At 40.0% G+C, this 23531-nt stretch overlaps 1 protein-coding gene across 12 annotated transcripts in view; it reads left to right on the top strand.

Moving 5' to 3' along the window:
- The window catches only part of MBD5 (methyl-CpG binding domain protein 5), a 135144-nt gene that overhangs the window by 52064 nt on the left and 59549 nt on the right, over positions 1-23531 (top strand). For all 12 annotated transcript variants that reach the window (XM_083842685.1, XM_083842683.1, XM_083842684.1 and 9 more), the window contains one exon: positions 21004-21138. The gene's annotated coding sequence lies outside the window, so the exon portion shown is untranslated. The remainder of the gene's footprint in view (positions 1-21003; positions 21139-23531) is intronic.

Genomic DNA, 23531 nt, shown 5'->3' with positions numbered 1-23531 from the left:
AGGCGTACATCTGTTTCTTGAGTATTTTAAAGAGTACATGGAAAATTCTGGTAGCTTGATAGAATTTTATATTGTGCAATAAAATGATAGACGTGTTTAGTCCCATGTGCCGTCTCCAGCTGCAAGCCGCGTAGTCCTCGAGAACTTTCTCAGCTGCATAATGCTGGGACTCGTGATGTATCGCTGTGCAGAACCAGGCCTCGCTATCCAAACGTCAGAATTTATACATCTGTTTAATTATTCTGAAGTATATAACGTATGGCTTGGCGGTGCTCGCCCAGTGCCTCTCTAAATAGTTTGTCTTAAACTGTGTCGTTCCTCATGTTTTCACTGCGATTAGTCTAAGACAGAAAAGGAGCAGTGTTGTTGCATCATTCTCCTTCTTAGAGCAGTCTGCAGTCCAGATTGAGGGACGGCTTTTCCTGAATTCTCATTAAAACCAGGGAGCCCAGTTGTCTTTTCTAAGGCCCTGATGTTTTCCTGAGAACAATCAAATTTCCGTGTCTCACTCATCTTTTAATGTGAAAGGATATTTTTTAGTGGAAGTCCAAGTTTTCTGTAATACAAGATAAAAACAAATTATGCCATCATAAATTTAATAAAGGGAAACCTACTTAATTTGAAAGTTACTTCTACAGAATTTTTGAAAACATATGTTTATATTGCTCTATAATATACTTTTAGGTATATTATATATATAATACTTTTAGGTATATTTTAGAGCTGAACTTTAATGTATGTTCTAAATATAATAGATTTAATAAGTCATTCTTTGTCTTAGCAGAATTTCATTATTTATTTTGACCTCTTCTGCCAAGTTTGTCACATTTCACCAGAGCAGTGGGTTTTTTTTTAGTGGTCCCCCTTTCTTTTCCAGATGGGCCTTCCGAAAGAATTTTCAAATCAAATACGGGCTGGTGTTTTATTGAGGCAGGTACTATAAATAAATACCCCATACTGCAAGGGCTTTCCATTTTGAAAACTTGGGACAGAGAGCACCCTGAACATAAGTAAATATTCCCACACATTTTTATTGGTACTAACTTAATTAAGCTCAGTGGTTTTAATAGTAACTTCAAAGTTAAATTTTTAGGTAACGCAATAATTTCTGATACTGATGTAAATCTCTCAAATAAGTAATTTTATAGCAAAACTGTTAAAATTCACCTTTTTAATATGTTTTCTTATTAAAGCAAGGTATACATGCACCCATTTTGAATTAGTTGCCTAAGGGCTAGCTTCATACAGTAACCTGGATGTCTCCAGAAAGTTTTTTGTGATTTTTTGTTTGTTGTTGTTTTAATTATTATTTCTGCCCATGGTGTTAGAAAGTTTTACAAATACCAATCTTTATGTTTTCCTGTAATGCATCAGGAAATTGTGGGGAAATTTAAGCCGCGTTGTCTTTGTCCTACAAGTGCTAGGTGTTTAAAATACCAGTTAATATAGCTGCTTTCACTACTGGTTAATTTTACAGAATATTTAAAGGAACAATGAATTTGAAGCGTAGTATCTAAGATAAACAGAATTATTCATTTCTGTTGTAACAACAAACCAAAATCAGATCCTTGATTTTGCTTTCATAATTCTATCTGAAAAACCAGTGCTCTAAAGAAGAAACTCAAAGGTAGCAAATCTTAAATTTCACTGTTAGTGGAAACCTAGGAAACCACAGTTTTTCTTGATGTGAAGAAGGCCTGAAGGGTTGTGGAGGTTTGTTTTTAATTTTTTTTCATATCCTTTTTTTTTCCTCTCCATGTTGCTGTTTTGCTTTGCTTTCGCCTTACTCTAAATTCACATCTTTTGTAGACTTAGGGGCAGAAAATCTGTGGAAATGGTTAAGGGAAGTGGAACTGGTTTGCAGTTGGCGCGTTGAGCTTGGGTCAGCTGCGTTTGTCCAGATCTGAACTACTGGTCTGGGAAGCGTGCGCCTTAAGTAGAGCCGCCACTGCTTTCCTACAGTGAGAAACGAGAGCTTTGAAATGCATTCCTGCTTTCGTTGTTTTATCTTTAAACGAGGTGTTGTCATTTTTCAGATTCTTAACTGGCTTCTATCAGCATATTTCTGCTAAAGGGAAACATCTACCCCAACTGATTGCTGCTGATCTGAGCGAATGTCGCAGGCATCTTTGCCTCTTCTCCTAGAAAGATCCCAGTTCAGTGAAATGCTTTAAATTAAAACTAGTGACGCTTTTAAATTTAAGCTCATGAAAAGTTTCTAAAGCCGCTCTTCCTCTGAAAACCTGTGATGATGCTCCAGAATTGTTATTCAACACAGGATTTTTTTTTCACTTTATTTTTTTTTTTACCACATTCCTGAAAGCTATTGATAAGAATTACTGAAACAGCTGGGTGAAAATCTTACAGTTTAACTTAGTCTCCCAAACTGAGATTGCATCACTTCAGAGGATTCATTAGAATTTTTGTTGTTGTTTTTTTTTATCAGTGTATGAAAAGCAATATGTACCATTCTGAGAGGGGGGAAAAATACTTGAGCTGAAAAGGACCAAAAGGAAAACTAAACTTTCCATTGGAAAAGTATCATGACAAAAACTATTTTTTCACCAACTTGATCCATTTGAGTCCTTAATACAGGAACAGAAACTATTTAGGACGTGGATCTCAGCGTGAATTTACCGAAGTAGCTGTCATGTGTATCAGATGCATGTTGTTTGGAAAACAAATTGCTATTATTTTTATATAAGTAACACGTAGATGTTCATTGCTGAATCCCAGGTATGATTTGAAAGTTTATGAAAAGGTAGATACTTAACAATTCTTGTTTAATTGCTGTTTTGACAAAAGGGAAGGACATTGGAAGGGAAACCTGGCCATAGGTGCCTCTTCAATAAAAGGCAGAAGAGGAAAAACTGTATATAAAGTATATTATGTTTATTATAATGTACATAATTTGACCTCACATAGATAATTCTAGGGCAGTGCTTTTGCTTATGCTACTAATTCTTGTTTAAAAGTTTATACAGTTCACAGTGTAGATATTGGCTCGGGTATGTATCTTTTTTTTTTCCTTTTTTTTTTTACTTTAATTTGCATATTATCTTAACCCTACTTTAGGAGTTTGAGTGGCAGAAAGTGACACTTTTGTAGCGTAGCTTCTGTAGGCAAATGAGCAGCTGCCAGGAGCATAGTGGCAGCCTGGAGGGATGTGACACAAAGGTGTTCCGGCTGGAAGGCACGCGGTGTGCTCAGCGAAGTGCTCCTGTAGTAGCTTGTAGTTCATACCGTGTTCTGATGGTATGGAATTAAATACATACCAAAGACACGTTTTCTTCAGATGTTATTGTATACGATTTCATGTCTTGAAAAAGAAATACTATTACATTGTCCGAAAGCAAATTCAGCAGATAGGTACCAGCATTAGTCAAAGTCCTTGGCTTCTGCGTTCTGTAGGCGTGAAAATGTGGTGTCTTCCAGAGCAGGTAAATGCATCGTTGTGTGTACTGACCCATAGCACATCTCTGTAATTTTAAACCAACTCAGAATAAAGGTCAGAATTTTTTAGAAGGCAGAGAAAACACTTGGTCATTAGTTGCATGCCAAGTTTTGGCCTCTTTATGACTTTTAAGCCCAAATATTCATATTAAAGAGATCTCGGTAAAGTTTCCGAGTACCATGTGTGTAGTATGAAATTTCGCATCTGGAGAAGGGATGAAAACTTGTCTGATGAAGGTTTCATGACAGTATTTCTGTTGACTTGCAGAAGATCAGGTAACTGCTGCTAGCTGAAAAACGTGATGACTTCAACGTTAACGTAGGTGATACTGGCACATTGCTTTGTTTGCCGGGAAGATTGCTCAGTAGATTGCTTTACTCAATGTTCTAACATTTTATAATACCACTTGCAGTGTAAAAGTCTTAATAAACTTACCTTTAACTGTTATATCAGCAGAAAGTTATGCACATGCCTTGATAAAGTTAATATTCATTAAAATTGGTTGTGGTCCTTAGAAAACAATTCTGGGGATCGGAGATGCTAGAGAAGAGTGACGTTCCTGCAAGGAGGCGTATCTTCCAGTATAGCAAGTTAGCAAATCACTAATTTAAAAGACATTACTTAAAAAAAAAAAATGCCATGTTGCCAATTATTAGGTGATTTTGTGATCTGTCGTGAATTATATTAAGACTGTGGAGAGCCCTCATACTGTATCTGCACACCTGAGATTCTGGGGGAAAAAAAAGGTTGTTTTATAATGTCTTCTTTTAGAAATAATTGAATAAAAACTGCACCAGGCGCCTAGCTACTGAATGTTTTTTCTGTGATTTAGTTGGCTTAGTCTGTTTGGTTCATACTTAGAAAGCTACTTTCTAATCTCCTTACAGCGGGAACTGTTATAAAGTACTAGTGCGTGCATGAAAATGACAATTTTCACGATTTTTCTTAAATTGTCACTGTGGTCTGAAATTTGAAAATCACTTTTCAAATCTCTAAAAATATGTGGGATACCATACTAAGTGCACCTATATATTTATTTATTTAAAAAGGCCTTGTATTTACAATGTGAGCAGGATATTTACACTTCATTTTGGCGGCACATAACGTCTCGTAGAGTGTTTGCTTTGTTGCCCTGCCTAGGACATAAGGAAGATCTTTCTAGGCTCCTACTACCAAAATAAGTCAGTGCTTTAGGATGATCCATGTTTTACAAAAAAGCTTGTTATTTCCAACTTACCTGAAAAAAGAGGTGTTCTGTAGTGGCACCTGAACCGCTGGAGGAGGCTGGAAAGAAGGGGACGAACCTGTGCTGGCTTGGGGCGCCAGGGGAGCGGAGAGAAGCCACGTTTCTCTTTGCATTTCTTTCCCCCCCCGAAGCAGACTCTCCAAACACGTGCTTAATGTACAAAGTCGTACTTAAGTACTTTTGCAAAAGAGCGAAGTGCGGCTAATCAATGATACGATGCTTTCCAACTAGAAATACTTGTCCTAAAAGCATCTCTTCGAGTGAGGGCGGGAGTGGTGCCTTGCAACAGGACATGGTTGTCTCTTCTGTCTTTATATTTACTTGATTTACTTTCCAGTCCTGCCCAAGGTAGGTCTTTTTTTTTTTCTGGGCATGTAACGGAAATCTAAAAATTCAAGGGCCAGAAGGGACAGCAGTGGCAGGTTTCTGACATCCTTTGGCATGCAGATCTTTTTTGCAGCCCCTGGATTGCAGCTTGCCTAATCAAAATCTACCCCATCTTGTTTCGTTGCCTAGAAATTGAAGTACTCACACCATTTTACCTAGAAAAGTGTTTCCATTTTTAATTACCTATAATAGCAACTGCTTTTCGTATAAAATTAGTGCTTTTCTACCTTTCCCCTAGAAGGACTTCTCTTTGCTGAGCTCCTCTGGAGGAGCAGCTGAACCCTACGTGGCTGTGATTCTTTCTGGTCCGGAGGATTACCCTTTTGACTTGAGGGAAAGAAAGGCCTGACTTTCTCCTCCACGATCCATCCTAAATCCAAAACTAAATTTGTAAGGAGCTAAAACCATTCAGCCGCTCAGCCTAGGAGCAGAGCTGGGTGGCGTTGCGGTGGGTGGACTGAAAGGAGGGGAGGCGAGGGGGCTTGCAGGGCTGTGGGTGCTGCCCGGTGCAGAGAGAGCGCTCCTTAGAGTGAGCTCTAGTCTAGGTTCAAGTCCATGGAATATTTAGGATAATGGGATATATTCACTGAAAGGAGAAAAAAAAAAAGTATAAAATACTTACTGGACTGACAGGATAGTAAATTTAAATAGAAATTTATAAAACATGAACCTAGGATTGAACTACATGTTTTAGCATTGAACTAAATGTGATCATTTAGTGATGATGAACAGGTGATTTTAAAGGAGACATTTAAGGATACAGTCAGTGTTCATAAGCAATTACTTAAGTCTGAGTTAGGTCCTGGCTCCGTGGAAATTGATGGCAGGACCAAAAAAGCTTTCTGGTTACACTCACACAGTACAGCGCTGTATTGATTCAAGCGTGCTTCACGGCTCTGTTCTGGATAGGTGTCTCACTGGAGATACCTGGTCCTTCCTTTGGGTTTGACATACTTACAGATTTTTTTTTGCAGCATATTTTGTAATGCCAGCTGTAGGCTACAGATTCCATATTAGCTAATTTTTTCTTATCTGTCTCTGAACTCGTCTAGTATCATGCATGTGTAGCAGTGGCAACCTTAAGGAACAGTGTCTGAACATTGAACGTGTCTGTCACTCATTTCCATGACTCTATTGCTGTAATAAAATATCTTAACATGTATATAGGGGGAATATTCAAGATGTTTGCAATAGGGTTCTTTTGAGAAGGTTTTCTAGAGAAAACGTGGATTTTTGAGCCCATTTTTCTGTAATTTCCACGACTTGTAGTTCAAATGCAGTGTTGTATTTTGAAATGGGAGTGTTGAACCCTAAAGCCTGTATGCTTTTTACCTTTGACGTTCTGTCACTGCTTAATAAAGAATGGTGTGGCTAGCTGTTTACCTAATTACGTTGGTTTTATTTTTTCGCTAAGATTCAGCTTTTGATAGGCTTCCGATACGATGTCTTTGGGTATATTTTGACAGGACTAGAAGATTTGAGGCCTTTGGCCAGTCCTTTTCAGGAATCAAACTGTCTCTTCATCTGTTGTTTCAGTGGCTCGTGCATACAAGTCCAAAAATGGCATTAGAGATTTTGGATGCGGGAGGAGAGCTCTCCTGCACGTCTGGCAATTCACTCTGTTAGTTTACTCCGCTCCCTGCTGGTGCCAAAAACCAAACCCCCTTATGACTCATCAGAAGGGATCCATTCTGCGGGAAGGACTGCTTGGATGTTTCACTAGCGTGGCGGTGGGTTTAGCATTTGGTAGGACATCAACAGCTCGTGCTTTTGTGATAGACGCTTCCATGGCATGGGTGGCTCGACGTCCCGCGTTCTGCCAGGCTATTGACAGAATCGGCGTGCTTATTAATCTGTTTCCATTTTGCAAGATACCAGCGTGTATCCAGCAGGAGATAAAACCGAGTAAATGGGTTTGAGAAAGCTCGCGTTCATCAGATGTTTAGAAGTTACCAGATTTCGCAGCACTGAACATTTTCGGTGACTCTTGCCCATACCACAGGCACTACCCGGTGGCAAGCCCCAAGAATGACTTGGGGAATGTCGCAATTCCTCTGCTTCCATCTTTTGTGCAGCCTTTGAATATAAAACTAGACATTTAATGTGCTGATAACTTCGCCCCGTTAAAAGTAGGGTACCCTGGGTGTCCGTAGGTCGTGCCTGGGATGGTTCGAGAGGTAGGGGAAGCATCCCCCGGGCTGCAGCGATACCGGCCTGGTACAAATGGCACGTGGTGAGTTCTGCGTGATGTATGTGCTGCTAGAGCAAGGCAATTACTGATGCTAGGAGCAAGAGACTTACTGAGTTGGAGGAAATAGACTTTCAGCTTGCTTTGCACAGTTTGAAGAATTGTTTCCTGTGCTAAAGGAGGTGTGGCTGGCAGTCCAGGAGGAGAAAGGAGGAGCACAGAAATCCGGTGTTTGCACAGGCACTTCACAAAAGCCTTACCTTGCCATTATATGCTGTGAGTTCTTGTTGCTGGCCTCATTTCATTGTGCTTTTTCATCTGGTAAACGATTTAAGCTTGACATGCTTCTGTTGAAATAAAATCAATATTCCAGAAAGAAGATTCCACTGTTTAAATCAAAAGTGACCACAAATAAACTAGAGTAACTATATTATAAAAATATAGTTTATATATAATTGTAAATATATATAGGTTTTTAATATATTTATAAAAACTATAATAACTACTTAGTGGGGAAAAAAGGAATTGCAGAGAATGTATGAGTTGAAAATAAAAAATCCTTCGCCAAACAGCGTAGAGCATATGAGGTTGCACATGTGCAAAGATCGGGTAGTATGACCTCAATGCAGTGCCACAGCTTTCTGTTTGGTTTGAGGCATTTGAAAGTGACTGGAAATACTCTGTCCTCTGGGAGAGTGGTGAAGGAGAGCTGTATGAAGGGGCAGGGAGAGCCAGGTGGATCCTTGTGTCTCACATCTGCGGTTAAATCTTCAGATCAGCATTCCCCTGCGGAAATGATCTTCTGTGCAGCAGGCATCTTTGGTTTGACAGAGCAAAAAGCTCTCCCCCTCATACCCAAAATCTGTGCGTATCTCTGTACAATACTCTGTCTTTTCTCTTAGGTTCCTGTCCTTCTCTTTCTTTTTCTCTTACCGATTTCTGTGGGCTATATCTCCAGATCAGTGTTTTGGTTAGGTTTTTGTTCGGGGGATGGTGCAGGGGAGCTCCGGAGCATTTGGTCTCAGCCGTAAATTTGAGCAATGCTTCATTTTGCTTCAACTTTGCTCCAAAGCCTCTGGTGGCTGAAAGCAGCTTTCTGCTTTTTAAAGGATGAGCTACACGTGAAGGTTCAAACCCGAGCACTGCTCTGAGCACCCTGACCTGCCGGACTAGGCAGCTCGGGAGGCTTGCAAGCCTCCTGTGCTCGCCAGTACAAGAAGCAGACAGCAAACCCTGCTGTTCTGGCATCCCCCAAAGCTATCGCTGTGCTTTGCCATGGTGGCACCCTGGGGTACCTGTGCTTACGGGGTATTGGGGGCATAGAAGAGAGGAGACGCTCCTCGAGGAAGTCCCATTACATTTTCTGGTGATTTGAGATATACCAGTATGATTTTCTCTATTTTGGAAGGAGAAAGAAAACAAGCCTTGCTCTGGAGAGCTGCAAATGAACCAATAGCACGAGAAGTCTTTATGGTTTTCTTGTAGATCTTGCTCAGTTACAGAGAACACGCCAATTGTAAGTCAGCTGTCCCAGGAAATCAGCACTGGTTTTAAACATGTGCAAATTGAAAACAATCTCTGGCGGAACTTCTTGTGCTAAAGCCAGCTAAAAAGAAAGAAAAGAAAAAAAATCAAATTGATAGGTTTCAAAGTTGACAACTGTGCTTAAGTGCCATGCCTGTAAATCACTGAATAACTTCTCTTTTGATAGAGCAGCTACTGTACGTAAAAGTATAATAGTGCCTGTGCAATAATGCAAAATACCTGAAATCCTGAATTGCTTGCTAAGCTTGCAGTGCCGAGTTACTAAAATACAACCTGATGCGATGTATTGCCATTCAGCTTAACCTGAGATGATTCCATGAATGTCAAATAACTTAATGCCAAGGATATTCAAAATAATTCATGCAAAACTTGATGTCAGTGTGTGTGACCTCGATTCCGTGGTAGCATAATGTGTTAAATTATCTTGCTTTAGCTCCAAAAAGCTTCATCATGAATTGAGTTTTTAAAAAGGGCTACTCTACAGCCTTCACTAATAATAATTTTTAAAAAACACGACTACTTCAGTTTTTCTCTTCGTCTTAGCTTGCCAGAACTCCTGTGTCTCAAACTGTCCTTACAGCGTGACAGTCCCTGCCCGTGTCTGTAGCTTTTGGAGCAGAAGTCTTTGCTCTGAAGGTGTGCTGGATCTGTTTGTCACTACGATTCGTCCCACTTAATTGCATACGTGGCAGTCTCCATGTGGTCTTTTATTGCTGATGGCACCAAAAAAAATCGAAAGAAGATAATAAAATAAACTTATGTTCTTTTTTATTGGTTTTATGTGTTCTCTACTCATAAATGGCATCTGGAAAGCATGTTACAGAAACACATTTCCACCAAACACATCGGCAAAATTCATACAGACACGCTTAATGGTCTGTAGTTAGTAAAGCTTCAAGAGTCTGGGGTTCAGATGAGAAGGGTTTAGAAGACCAGTGTGAAATCTGACCACTTAAAGGACTTGTTCTTTAGTGCTTTTACATAAAGTTTCTGTTTCCAGCTTTGAGACCTGTTGCAAATGCCCAGGCTACCGTTCACTGTACAATTACAACAGATTTACTGTTTACCGTGGGATTTTGTACTTGGACTAAGTCAATGAATGAAAATGATAAAGCAGAAAGGTGAGTTTATTCTGTGCCGTCAGGTTAGCTCTGCCACAAAACAATTTGGTTATATCATGAGGAAAGAAATACAGATATAAAACATTCTGGTACATGGGTATAACAGCAGTTCCTGATGATAACGGGAGTGTTAGGGTATAGTAGTATTAGTGTGCAAGTGAGTTCACATTTTCTGTATGTAAGGCTGGAAAAACAAACAAAAAGTGGATTTAAAGAAAATGCTTACTTTAAACTGCTTGTTTTTATCTGCTCCCTAAAATACTTGCACGTGCCACAGTACAAACTGCATTTACCACAGCGTATGTAGTTGGTCTGAGCTACAGCAGTCGCAGGCAACCCACTTGAATCGTTCCATTTACTACAGTTTTGTGTGCTTAGGATAAATTCTTACCTTGCATTTACACTGCGTTTGTAGCTGAGCCCTCGTCTGCTTATTGAGGATCTAGCTGCATGAGAAGATTCATAAATTTGCTAGAGACATGAGGACATGTTTATAGTTCAAAAAAATAAATAATTCAGAAGGCTGGTTTTGGTTTGCATTGAATATTTGGAACCGTACTTAAAAATGACTAATTTGGTTATTTCACTTAGTGACAGCTAACTGTTACCTACTTAGAGCATTCTGACATTTTGGTAAGTTTCACGTTCCCTAATGTGGCTTGGTTAGGCATTTCAAATTATAATGACACATCTGGATGCTAATTTTAATACTGCTTGTGCTGGTACTTTGAAAGTGCATCAGGCTTTCCTTCTAAATCTCCTCTTCGACTCCAGTGCGAGGTGAGTCACTTTCTCTAGCACTGAAGCTTCTGGATAAGACACGTTGCTAGAAGCATTCAAGAACGTAATTCTCAAAAAGATTGGAGCTGCTGGAATTAAGGGAAGAGCTATATATTGTTATTTCTACCTGCTAACTCAGGACGTCAAAGAATACATTGACATATCTTCATATAAAATGGTATGAGGCTGCTAGAAACTTTGGATGCTGTACAGCAGAAAACTTTCAGTTACAAGGGAAGTCGGGGCGTCATTTCACTTGCATTCAAGTCAGCGGTTCTATGGAAAAAGCTGTTTTCTTTGCTGGCCGCTGTTCCCACATGTGCACCACTTCCTTCTGTTCCGCTGCCGTTGGTACAACCGCGGGGCAGCCCGAGCAGGAGGGACGCACGCTGCGAGGTGAGCGCTGCGCGAATGGCATCAGGTCGGAAGGCTTGGGTTTTCGGTGGGGGTTCTCTTTGTTTCTTTGCTTCTTCCCCGATCCACTCCGCATCCAGACCAGTTCCATGCAAAACTCGGTGGCCCACCGGGTGCCTCACTGTGCTACCTGACCCCCCCAGCGCCCACGCAGCTGAAGCTGGCCTGTCTGGAGGGTTGGCAGACCAAGGGCATCAAGCACTGCTCCCAAAGACGTGGGCACTGTGCTCTGACAGCTGTAAATTTAAAGCAAGCTTACATTAAGGTGAAGATGGGCTTTGGTCCTTAGGCTTAGGCTCATGTTAGTACCTCAGCGCTTGGTTTGAACAGAAATCTTTCTGTCTGCCGGATTAGTAGTTGCCAGGGGATCTGATTGTCTCATTGATTTCAATCTAGCCTAATTCAGGAGGAATTTCAATTTTTTCTCCTTGAATGGTTGTCTCGGTACTCTCTCTGGGAAATGACTTCTGTCGTGTGGAAGCTCCCATTAGCTCCTTTCTACCTGTGGCCATACCTTGGAATTAGGGAAGCTTGCAAGTACAGAAGGGCGACCAAAAGCTTCAGGGGGCAGAAATCTTCTGATGGTAAGGCCAATTCCACAGTGTTAAAACATGCTAAGAATGAGGGATCTGGGAAGTTTATGTGGTGGTTTCTGTGAAGAAGGGAAAAAAATTATTCATTGAATTCGACCAGCTGACATTGTGTACTTCTCTGCTCTGGGATCCATACAAAATTGTAAGGCTATACTGCTGTTACACTGACATTTTTAATTACTAAATTAAGATAACTTGCAGAGCAATTAGAAGTGTTTAACTTCTGTTAATGACTGGAGGCCTTAAACAATTCAAGTCTTTCCATTTTATGGTAGAAGTTTCTCTGGATTGAAAGGGTTTTGGTGGTAGCAAAAGTTTTACATAAAGTCTTGTAATAACAAAGGAAACTTGTCTGTTGAATGCTACTGAAAGTTCTGTATTTGGATCTGTTTTCTCTGCGTGCTCGGTTGATGTGAAAAGCTGGCTAACGTGAACCTAGTAAAATTCATTTGTTACCTGCTCTGAAACATTTTTCTTGGTCTTTATATGGCGGCATTAATACGACCAGTCATTGAATGAAGGCTTGATGAAAAACTTTTTTGAAGCAAGGAACCTAATGCACTTTATGTTTTGAATTTATATTGTACGGTTATATTTCTGATTTTTTATGGATTTTATTTCTTGTTGCAATAGTTTTCTATTCTTTAATCCCTCAATATCTTTGTGTGTTTCATTTATTTTTAAAAAAATTGTTTTTTTTACCTACTCCTAGTGTTGATTTACTGTCTTGACAATTTTAAATGCTTGTTTTTACTGTCTCTTCCTTTTCTCATCTAATAATACTTACAGAGCAGACTTCGGGTAAAAAAAAAAATGCATCTAGGTTTGCACAAGTGTTGGGGGCGTTGTTTTCATGGGGGCAATTCTTTCTAGTTTTGTTTCCATCCTCTTCCCCTAAAGGCTACTCAGATGTCTCAACAAACCAAAGGGATAGTAAAGTTATGATGCTCTCTGATACAGTTTTCTGGAAATTACTTAACTTTTTAATGAGATGCTTTTACCTCTTTCTTTTTTTTTTTCATTTGCTGTATGGATAGCTGGCACTTTGCAGTACACCAGCACCTTTAGCTTTTAGCATGGGAACCCACCTTGTTTTTTCTTGTCATTGCATTTGGGCATTGGGACGGTTTGCCCAGGGAAGTGCTGGAGCTCAAGGAAAGGTTGGACGTGGTGCTTCGGGACATGGTTTGGTGGGTGACATTGGTGGTAGTGGGGTGGTTGGACCAGATGATCTTGGAGGGCTTTTCCAACCCTAATGATTCTGTGATTGCTCAGAGTAAAAGCAACACAAAGTTTTATGAAATAAAAACGATCACTTCCATTTTACATAACAAAGTGCCAACCAGGCCAATAAACCAGTTACGTGCCTTTGTCCACTCACTCTTCTTGAGCCTGAATAAATCTGTTTTATAAAATACTGCATTAAATAGGAATTGGAAGACACAAAGTTTTTTATTGTAGTGATCTGCAAATAGAAAAAAAAAAATAATAATAATAAAAAAATCTGTTGCCAAACAAAGGTTTGAGTGCAAAGGGGTGGGGGGGCCATTTGTGTGGTGGTCTTGAAATTCCTGTCCTGTTTCCTGGGATTAAGAACTGTGTTGCAAAGGCTCTTACTGCCTCCCCAGTAGCTTTACACCAACTTTCGTTAAGTATTGCAAATGTTGAGCACACCCTTGAGTATCTTTTTGGGATATCGAACTAAGCATGAGAAGCTAGTTAACTTAGAGCTATGACATGATTCTTATGGTCGGCTTGCTCTAAGAAACGCCTAATGTAATGCTTTGTCTCTGTCAGCAGTAGCTAATACTGCAGTGATTTCCACCGAGTTTGAATTTTTTCCAATTACAAACCCCTGTAATGAGAGAGCCTTCCAGAACGTGAGGAGGGCCTGGTGTGGGAATACCGCTGCTGCCGCTCGAGCCCTGAAGCGGCCCGACGTGCTGCGTCCCTGAGGCTCTTCCATTAGTACTTGTGTCCTCGTAGCCCTGAATATAGCAGGAGGGCACCCTGCTTTAGGAAGCCAAAGCTGGCAGAGCGTTAGGAGCTGGCCTAATCCCGAAGGCTTTGCTCTGCTGAACTAGCAGTGTCTGCTTGAAGCCTTTCGTCCTACCTTCGGTGACCGCTCGCTGAAGCAAATGCAGAGGCCCTGCTGTCGGTGGATGTTGGGTTGGGGTGTTGCTGTGTGTTTCCATTTGTGGCTGATTTTTGAGGTTACAGGAGGGGTGTGCCACTCGTCAGATGGGTATGCTGAAGAGCCCTGCTTTCTGCCTTCTCCCTCACCGGTTACTTGGAGATGTTCTTTGACGTGGCTGGCTGCTTCCCTCCGGCCTGCCCCGGGGAGCGCAGGTCGTCAGAGCCAGCCTGGGAAGGATTAGGGAGCAGCCTGAGAGAGTTGCCCTCATTCTTGCCTTACAATCCCAAAATACCAGCTTAGGTATGTCTGCTTTTAGGTTTTTAACAGGAGTTTTAGTGACTAGAAATGCTTCCAGTTGCATCAGTTGCTTAAGTTGCCTCTGACCATGCCTGCTGCTGTACTCTGCCAGCCTCTGCTCTCTGGTTACATCTAAAGTCTCCAGTTACATCTAACATCATCAGAAACCTCCTGGCAGGATGGGTGCACACTTCCCTTTTCATGTTCCTCTACATCAGGTGGTGGCTGAGGGGAAAAAAAAATAAACTGGAAGAAGTTTTTCCCTGATGAAACTCCATAGAGACACTAAAGCGATGGAGAGTGGGTTACACTGATGTCAGGGTGAGAGGTGTTCCTCGTTGAGGAGACGGGGAAGAGTTTTTCAGGTTTGCACTGAGTACAGGTCGTCCTTGTGATTACATCTAAGAGTAAAACTGTGGTGAGGAGGAGAAATGGTGGAGGAACAAGAGGAGCTGATGGTGGAGGCTGGAGTCAGCTGCCAGAGGAAGCCCTGAGGCGGCACAGCTGCTTGCTCCTGTCAGGAGCAGGCCGGAGGACCTGAGGTACGCCAGCAGGCTTGATGTTTTCTCTGTATGTCCCTTAGTGACGTACTTGAGAGCATGGTTTTCATGGCCTGTCCAACACAGCATTCTCCAAAATGTTAACTGAAAGGATTCGGGCAGGCCTGTGGTGATGGCTGCTGCCCTGCGCTGCAGAAACCTTCCCCAAGCCACCTTCCAGAGCAGCCTTCTCACTGGCCTTGTGGGGTTTCTGCAGCCTCTGCCATCACTTTCTTGTGGATAATACATTTTACATTCTTGCTTTTCTTATCCAATGGAAATTTATGTTTTCATCTTGCCATTTTTCTATGCCTTTTTAGTTTTCATAGATTATATCTTTTTATATATAATATATAATATAATATATAATAATATAATATATATAATATATATAATAATATAATATATATATTATATATATAATATATATATATAAAACATTAGTATTTTTATATTTCAATATGGGTTGCCATTCAAAATGTAATTTCCAGCATCATAAAGCTTCTAAATTAGTAAATTCATTAGGGCATCATGTGGTCTTAGATATGTTTATATATTAGCTAGTTTCCTGTGTCTATCTTCTCACCTCTGGCCCTTTCACAAACTCATGCCTTCAAAAAACCTTTGCAACACAGAAGTGAATTTTATTAGCCTTTTAAGAGGATGGGTAACTTTGTCCACAGTGACATTTAGTACAGTTGTCATTAAAAAAGCATTATGATATTTAACATGTCCGTTTGGCCTTAATGTTACTTGCAGCAGGTGCTATTTTTAAAAATCAGAGGAATATCAGAGGAAGATTTGGTATCAGATTTTAGAAATACTTTTGAAAAACAAACTTCATCGATTCTATAAATGCTTTATGAAAATTCATTGTAGGCTAAATTTTTAGTGAATTTTGATGTCTATCTATGAAGAAAGAAGATGGATATCTTTAACATGATTAGATTCAAATAGGGCATTTTGTATAAATATAGACTCAGTAGTGATCCAATGTGAATTATATTAAACTCAGTAGGAAACTGTCTATTAACCTTAACAAGAATAGAATTAAAATTCCAGAAACAGAAGCTGAATTCTGCATTAGGAGCCCTGTGCCAGGGGAGTATTAAAATATCATCCTGGTACTTTATGAATGAATTGGACAATTAGTAGTACCAATTAGCAGCGATGTCAGTTTGAAAGAACTACGTAGAGGAAGCAGAGCAATGAATACTCCTCGACGGTAAAGGAAGAGGCTTTCCAGAGCCCTCATGTTACGTGCCAGGTAGCGCAGCAACTTCCCTGCACTGTGTAAATTCCTTTTGAACTCTCTCAGCCTCGCCAGCGCCAGGCAGGATGCGTGCTGCAATGCCGTCACCGTAGCACTCCCTGGTCGGGCTCTTCTGGAGCATGACAACATCTGACACCTTGTAGGCCACCGTGTAGGTATTAAGGAATGAAATCTAATACGATGCGTATGATGACTTTGGTTATCGTTTTACTGGGAGATAAACATCCTCTAGCCACAAGGGGATAATAGAAGCAAGGAATTCGGGAAGTCAGAGTGTTACGGTCATGAAGTTGGGCGCATCAGAAAATGAGCAAAGAGTAAAACTCAACAGGTTAAAACCATTGCCGCAGCAGCTGCTGGTGGTGGAAGCTGCTCCCTGAACTTCCTGAAGGTGCTTCCTCTGTGAAAAGTATAATGATGAAAGGATGATGCAACAAATGCTTTTTTTTTTTTTTCAGTTATTTAAATGGTAGCTTTTCTAAGCATTTCCAGTTATCTCATGCCCAAGCAGTAACAGTGAAAAAAGCATTTATACGCAGTGTTCATACACTGGGGCAGGCTGCTGATTTCTTCCTACATGAACTAAGCATGTACAACCCAGTATTTCAAATGTTGGAGAAAATTGCTTTCCCTGCATACAGCGCTGGTTGCACTCTGAGTCTGGCCCAGAAGAAAACTTTTGGTGCTGGAAGCTGGGCATTGGTTTTTCTGCTGCTGGCTGCGGTGGCTGCTTGGAGAGAGTGAGAGCTGAAAATAATCAAAAGTTGCCAGTTATGGATAATTGCACCAAGAATTTTTAAATAAGAAACAGCACAGTTCAGAAGAGTTTGTGTTGTTTTCTTCTTGAGGGATTGATTTTAATCAATGGCATATTGTGTCTACAAGATGCTTTATTATGTGATAATAAAGTATCATGAAGCAAAAATGTAACCTGTGCTTACGACATTAAATTTCTTTCTAAGTGAGTTCAAGGATTTGGGCAAGAGATACACTGTAAAGTCCGGGTATCCTTTTCTTCTGTTGCTTATGCTGTTGGTATATTTATTCACGTATTTTTTTGTTGCTTCAGGTGCTTATGCAGTGTTCTTATAGGAACTGAAAAGCTTCCAATCTTGGTGTCAACTTTGAAACAGCTTTGCTGAACAGTAGTGGAATTCTGCTCCTAAAAGCTGCCTGGAAGCACAAATATTCAGATCATTTTATATATAAATGAGAACGTAGGAAAGAACATATTCTGATGTGTCTTCCGCCATTATCTGTGGAAGATGACCCAGCTAAATACAGAAGCACGTGAGTAGGGGCAGCAGGAAAGGCAGGCTGTAGCCCGGTGCAGGGCTGCTTTGGTTGCCTTCAGGATAGCCTGCGTCTGCCCTGCACCTTGCCTGTGTCAGGCATTGCAGAGCAACGTGCACTGCTGTGAGCAGAATGCCTCTAACGCTTGGCCGTGGCCTTTGTAAATACGCTGTTAGGACTCTCTTTCTGCATGTCTTATATGTTATGAAGTATAGGAGAGGTTAAAAAGTTGTAATCCAGGGCAGCTGACCCTGCTGTGAAATTCTTAGTTTCTAATTCTGATGTCAAGTGATGCACCAGACAAATCAAGCCACGTACAAATTATTTATTTTCACTTGTGGGAAAGAGGAAGGTAACATGCGCTCTCACTGGTAGTGGATAACACCGTTCCTATCAAAAGGAAAAGAACTTTCTCTTTTGACTTCATAAAAAATACGTATGATTGTCATGGAGCTTTCTGCCAGTGGATGCCATCTGAATTTGCAGTTGGTTCGTCATGGGGCCCTGGGGTGGGAAGAGGATTGTGTTTCTCTCTTCTCTAGTTGTTATTTTACTAAATGTGTTCACTTCCTAGATGCTTATGTTTTGTATATTAAGGCTTCATGTTAGCCGTGCAGATTAAGAAAAAAGTGGATTAACGTTGTCCTCATCAGAATGACTCTGGTACTGTTCTGAGAGCTGGCTGCTACCTGGGGAAATGTCGCAGTATTTCACATAGAGACCGCTACGGAAAGACATTCAGTTACTTGTTAGTTTATGGTAGTAATGACTATGCAAAGTTTTTGATTAATTATTATTTTTATTTTTTTTAGTATTTCTAACAGCTATTCTTAGATGAAAAGGAGGAAAAGGCAAATTGGTGTTACGCAGAACTAAAATTATTTGGTTCTCATCTCAGTTCTCATCAGTTTCACAGTTATCTCTATATTAAATTAAAGATCAGTGAAGGAGAAAAGTAGATTGCATTTCCATTGTGAGCTAGAAAATAGAATTGCGTGTACAACAGGTATGCAAAGTAGCTAATGGAAACGAATCACAAGTTTTGAAAATGCTGTGTAAGATGAATGAAAATAATTTTTAAATTATTCATTTAATTCTCAGATGTTGTCACAAAACCAAAATAAATTGGAATGCATGATTATTTGAGAGAACCTCTGGTTTTCATACCTTTCACGCCCAAAGCTCGAGCATTAACTTCATCAAAATATCAAGAACACGGAAACAGAAAACATATTACTGTTTAATGTACAAAATGCGGGCAAATGCTTGCCATAGCAACCAGCAGTTAGGTAAGATGAGTGCTATGGCACATGGGCCTGCACTCCGCTTACCTCTTTATTACCCAAGGTTGTACATTGGAGTGATTTTCCTCATAGTTGGAAACTGATCTATTTGTCAATTTGATTGTTTTCGTTCGGTTTTTAAATTGCCAGGTGAAGATTGCATGTATGCTGTTTCTGAATAGTAGTGTGCACCTTTCCTGTCAAAACCAAGGCTTTTCATAGAATAAGTCTTTTCGTATTTGTAAGATATATTATTAGTGCTTGTCACTTCCTTTATGAAGGTATCAGATTTGTAGGATTTATAGGATTGAGACTATTGACTAAATTGATGTCTCTGATTTTCCCCTCTTGCAAATTAAAAATCCATTTCTTCTTCTTTCCTGTAAATGGAAGCAAAAAAAAACTCGATAGTATCCCTTGTTACATCTTCCCTGTTCAAAGCTGCATCCACGCAAACGACACCATTCCCAACCTGTGAAAAATGTTGGTATGTTAGCCTTCTAGCTATGTATCACATACGTAAAACAAATATGTTGGTATGTTAGCCTTATAGCTACGTATCACAGAAGTAAAACAGACGTGTTAGTATGTTAGCCTTACAGCTTTAGCTAATTTTTAAATTAGGTTCGCTAAAAGATCTGCCTTTTCTTGTACGGCTTGTAGCTTTCGTGTTTTGCGGTTAGCATGTTGCGGTGTTGGGCGCTTAACATGTGTTCTTGACATTACATTAACGTGGCCAGCTTGCTCTGGTACAAAAGAGCAGTACGCTTGTAAAAGGCCATGTGCTCGTGCAGAGGTTGTCTTGGAAGGTAGGAGACTTGTTTCTTGCTCTCTTAGGTCATCTGTTTTACGTTCTAATTTCATTTTCTCCAGCTACCATGTCTAGGAAATATTTGGATAATGTACGTGAACGCTAGTCAGTAATGAAACACGATTATCCGTTTCCAACAGCTTTAAGATGACTTCTATCAGGTACTCAGAACACATTTTTAGACATACTTACCTACTCTTTGGTATTAGAACAGTTAGAATTTAGAATTGGGTTCATATATTTTGCATATGCAGACAGGTAACTATTCCTCTTACTTCAATGATGAAATAATATACCAGACCCCTACTGTGAAACCCAGGGAAGGAGAAGACATTTTCAGTAGCGCAGTATTTTAAAGTAAAATGACTTAGGAAATGTATCGGATTTCCCATGCCACCCGGGCTATCCGTCCCTGCGTGCTGCTCCTTCCTCTGCAGCCAGCACCAGCGTGCCTCCAGCCCCGGAGATTAGGGCACCGATCTAGGTTAAGACTAATCCGGCAGAAATACACAAATCGGCTCCCTTATCTGATTCTCTGGAGCATCGGTAGCGGGCGAAGAGAGGGAGCAGGAACTGCAGCAGGAGGAGCCACTTAGTGGAGGCTGGGCTGTGCCCTCCAACGGGTAAGGAGCTACCCGCTGGGGATTTCCTGCTCCGCAGCGTTCCAGAAAATGAAGAAAATGGGAAAAAAGCCAGTGTCCGATGAGTTCTTAGCATCCCACCGTGGTGCTGACAGAGCCCAAATGTAAGCCAGATCTTCGGGATGGATGGATGGAGCTTCCGGATCTGCGCTGGGGAAACCTGAAGATGCTGTGATCCATCTTGTTTGTCCAAACACAGTCACGCAGAGATAGTGTCCCCACCTCTTTATGCTGGTTTTAAGAATAAAGTTGAGTACAAGGCCCTGGTTAGGTGGAGCTTGTGACTTTCAGTCACGCGTTCGTGTCACAGAATTTGCTGTGGCTGTGTTTGCTTTAGGAAAAAAAAGAAACAGTAAAATGCCTGCAAATCTAAAATCTATGTTCCATTGTATCCAAGCTACCCTATTTTTTTAATGTTAATCTATATACGTGTGAGCATGTGCGTGCATATATATGTATATAAATTAGATGTTAATTACAAACACTGGATGTCTTTTTAACCGTTTTAGTTTTTTGAAGTTTTGGAGGTAGATCTTCTCAAGAACCTCTAATACTAAGTCCATTTATCCATTCTGCAATATATAGACACTGTTTCTTTAGCTTTAGATTCTGTGGAGGTGTAACGCAATGGAGGATGGAGCCACTCCGCCCTACCCTTGGACACCAGTGTATTCCTGTGGTTTTGCATTTTATGGTCAGTGAAGAAAGAGAGGTCCTCCCAGAGGGCAGTTGAGAATGTAGGTATATTTCAGACTAGATTAGATTCAAGATTCATATATTTTGAATCAGATTTCAGACTCTACCTTTCTTCACTGACTACTGAGGGAGCCTATGTAAACTAACTCATTCTGTTCAGTGTTTGCTTTTGTGACTGTCCCCATGGTTTTTGTGTGGTGAAGCAGTCTGTTAGAGAAGCCATGCAGTCTGTATTAAGTACAGGTATTGATACTTTGTCTTTCTGCAAGTCTTGTTTTACTAAAACATGTTTTATTTTATTGCAGGAAGAAGAGACTTAATCACAGCATAACGGGCAGAGAAACATAAAAGCTTGAAGAAACAATACTTCACTAATTCTTTCCAAAAGTCAAGACCCACCAAAATCTGCTGGATTCCTACACCAGTCTTCCGGATTTGAGGTACGTGGATTCCCTCGTTCCCACTGTTTCTCTTCCCATGACATATGCATGGGTAGCAAACAGTGATTTGAAATTTTAGAATTGTTAGAATTTTCCTCTGAAGAAACGTGTTTACGTTGTACTCGTGTACTGCACACTTGCATCTTTATTTCATTTCTTCGGCGTGACAGAAAGAAATGCTGGGCTTCCAGTAGGCTGAAGGTGTAAGCAGCATGGTTTATCTGGTGGTGTCGGTGTTGACACCCAGTGCCGCTGCTACCAATTAATGATGTCATGTTCATTTTTGGTGTTACAGAGGATACCCAATTACTAAATAGCATTACTTGTGATTTGACCGCTTAACAAAATAAACTCAGGAATTACAGACAGTAAAGTCAGACGGTATCAGATGGGATGCTTGTAACCAAGTTTCTAAGCTTTTGTCAGATTTTTCCAGCATGGAGTCATGACTGGTTTGGGATATACTCTTTTGGAGGAACGTTTCTCAGTTGTACCACAGGGTAAATGGAAAGAAGACATGAGAGTATGAGAGAGCCAATAAACAAGCTGACTGCTTCGGAAGACATAGAGTTAAAACATACCTTTAAAAAATGAAAGCAGACTGGCGGAGTGCCATTCTTTTTCTCTACACATTCCTGACAGCACACAATTGAAAAGTTCCTGAGTTTGTTTCTTTTACTGGAAGATCATTTTTTTGGCATTTTTTATTTCGCTTCGTGAAAAGTAGAGTGTCTTTAATTTTAGATACATCAAATACCATAGTTGTAAGAATATTGTATGTATCTTAAGAGATTAGATGGGGACAGGATTTTTTTTAATCTGTTATCACAGACTTGTTATGTAAATAGAAAGCTCAGAAGCAAACGAGAAAGCACATTCACTGAAAAAACAGATGGCTTTTCCCCAGCAATACGTCCACCATTAGATTCCTGCAACTTGGTGAGAACTCACTGGAAAATTTATTGTTACGGATATGCATGCAATAGAAAAAATAAACATATTGCAGTCACTGTGAAAGTCCTATACTTATCTCTGAATGATAAAAATAAACTGGTCTCTTCGTGCATGGTGCAGTGCTGACTATTTAATAAGGGCTAGGAAGGTCTGTGACAATCACTGTCTTAACATTAAATAGCAGATTTCCAGAACTGTAAGTGCTTTCTTCAATGTCAAGTGCCCATTTTTTAACAGAATAAAAAAAATTCAATCCCTTACAATTTTTACAAATAATTGTTTTAATTCTTTATCATGAAACCTGATTTCTCCTAGTAGGCAAAGAAGGATTAAGAGGCTGGATAAAAAGAGAGGGAGAGCAAGACTTTCAGGAGGGAAAAAGCAATATAGAGCCTATTGAATTAGCCACAAAAATTCTCTTGACTCACCACATAAGACCCTTTTGAGGGTCGTATAAGACACTGGCAATGCGCGCTGAGTATTTGTAAAACTGTTCACTGTAGCTAGTCGGCTATGTCTTTGATGCTATTATTTTGATGCAAGTAGGTTTGTAAATGAAATAGGTATACTAGAGGTAATCTTTTACCAGCAGAAACTTGAGTTACTTCTTTGCTTACACGTTTCCATTTCCATGTGTTCAGTACAGACAATTCTTATAATTAATGTATTGTTACTATTTTATTTAGATACTGTAAGTTAAAAAACAGTAATTTATTTGAATTCATTTTAGTAACTCTTTTCTGTCGACTTTGTGAGGTCTCTTTTAGAAGCTTCTTTTACTGATGCTACTTAAATCTCCAGTACTGTCCACGTGACCTGGTTATTTTAAGCCCTGGTATGACATAGGTTTCATTGTTGGGCTATTTCATCCATCTATTGGAATGGTTTCCAGTAAATTAGTTTTACATTGTTTGCTGTGATTATGCTCAAGGAAGGCCTTTACAACAACATCTCATATCAATACCTTTCAATGTGTTTAAACATTATAGTTTTACTACGGATATAATAATCTTCGGATAAAATATATTTCTGTGCAAATTCTTTAATGCAAAGTTTTACCATTTTTCTATTTGTTTTGATCCTGTAAGAGCTAGTTATGTTACGAAGCCATGAATTCTTCAAGCATTCATCCATAATTTTATGAATAACAAGAAATGGTGCTGGTTTGTTTTCTTCAAATATTCCATGCAGCTTTCATACAGAGGAAATTACGTACAGAGGAAGCAAGTTAAACTTGGTCATTTCTAAAATTAGAGAAGAAATTACATTTAAATTGTGCCATTTATATGTCAGATTTCGAGATTTAGAATTTGTGAGTAATTTAGAAAACATTGGCGCTCAGTTTCTTGATAAGCTCACAGTAGCAGCACGGGCCCATTGCTGAGAGCCCCACAATGTAAGTCCCTTGGAGGCTTCAGAGGAGAAAGCTCAGTGCCTTC

Source organism: Anser anser (genome assembly GCF_964211835.1).
Source record: "Anser anser genome assembly, chromosome: 6".
NCBI lineage: Eukaryota > Metazoa > Chordata > Aves > Anseriformes > Anatidae > Anser > Anser anser.
Note: the sequence above shows the minus strand (reverse complement) of the source record. Positions and strands in the feature narration are given on the sequence as shown.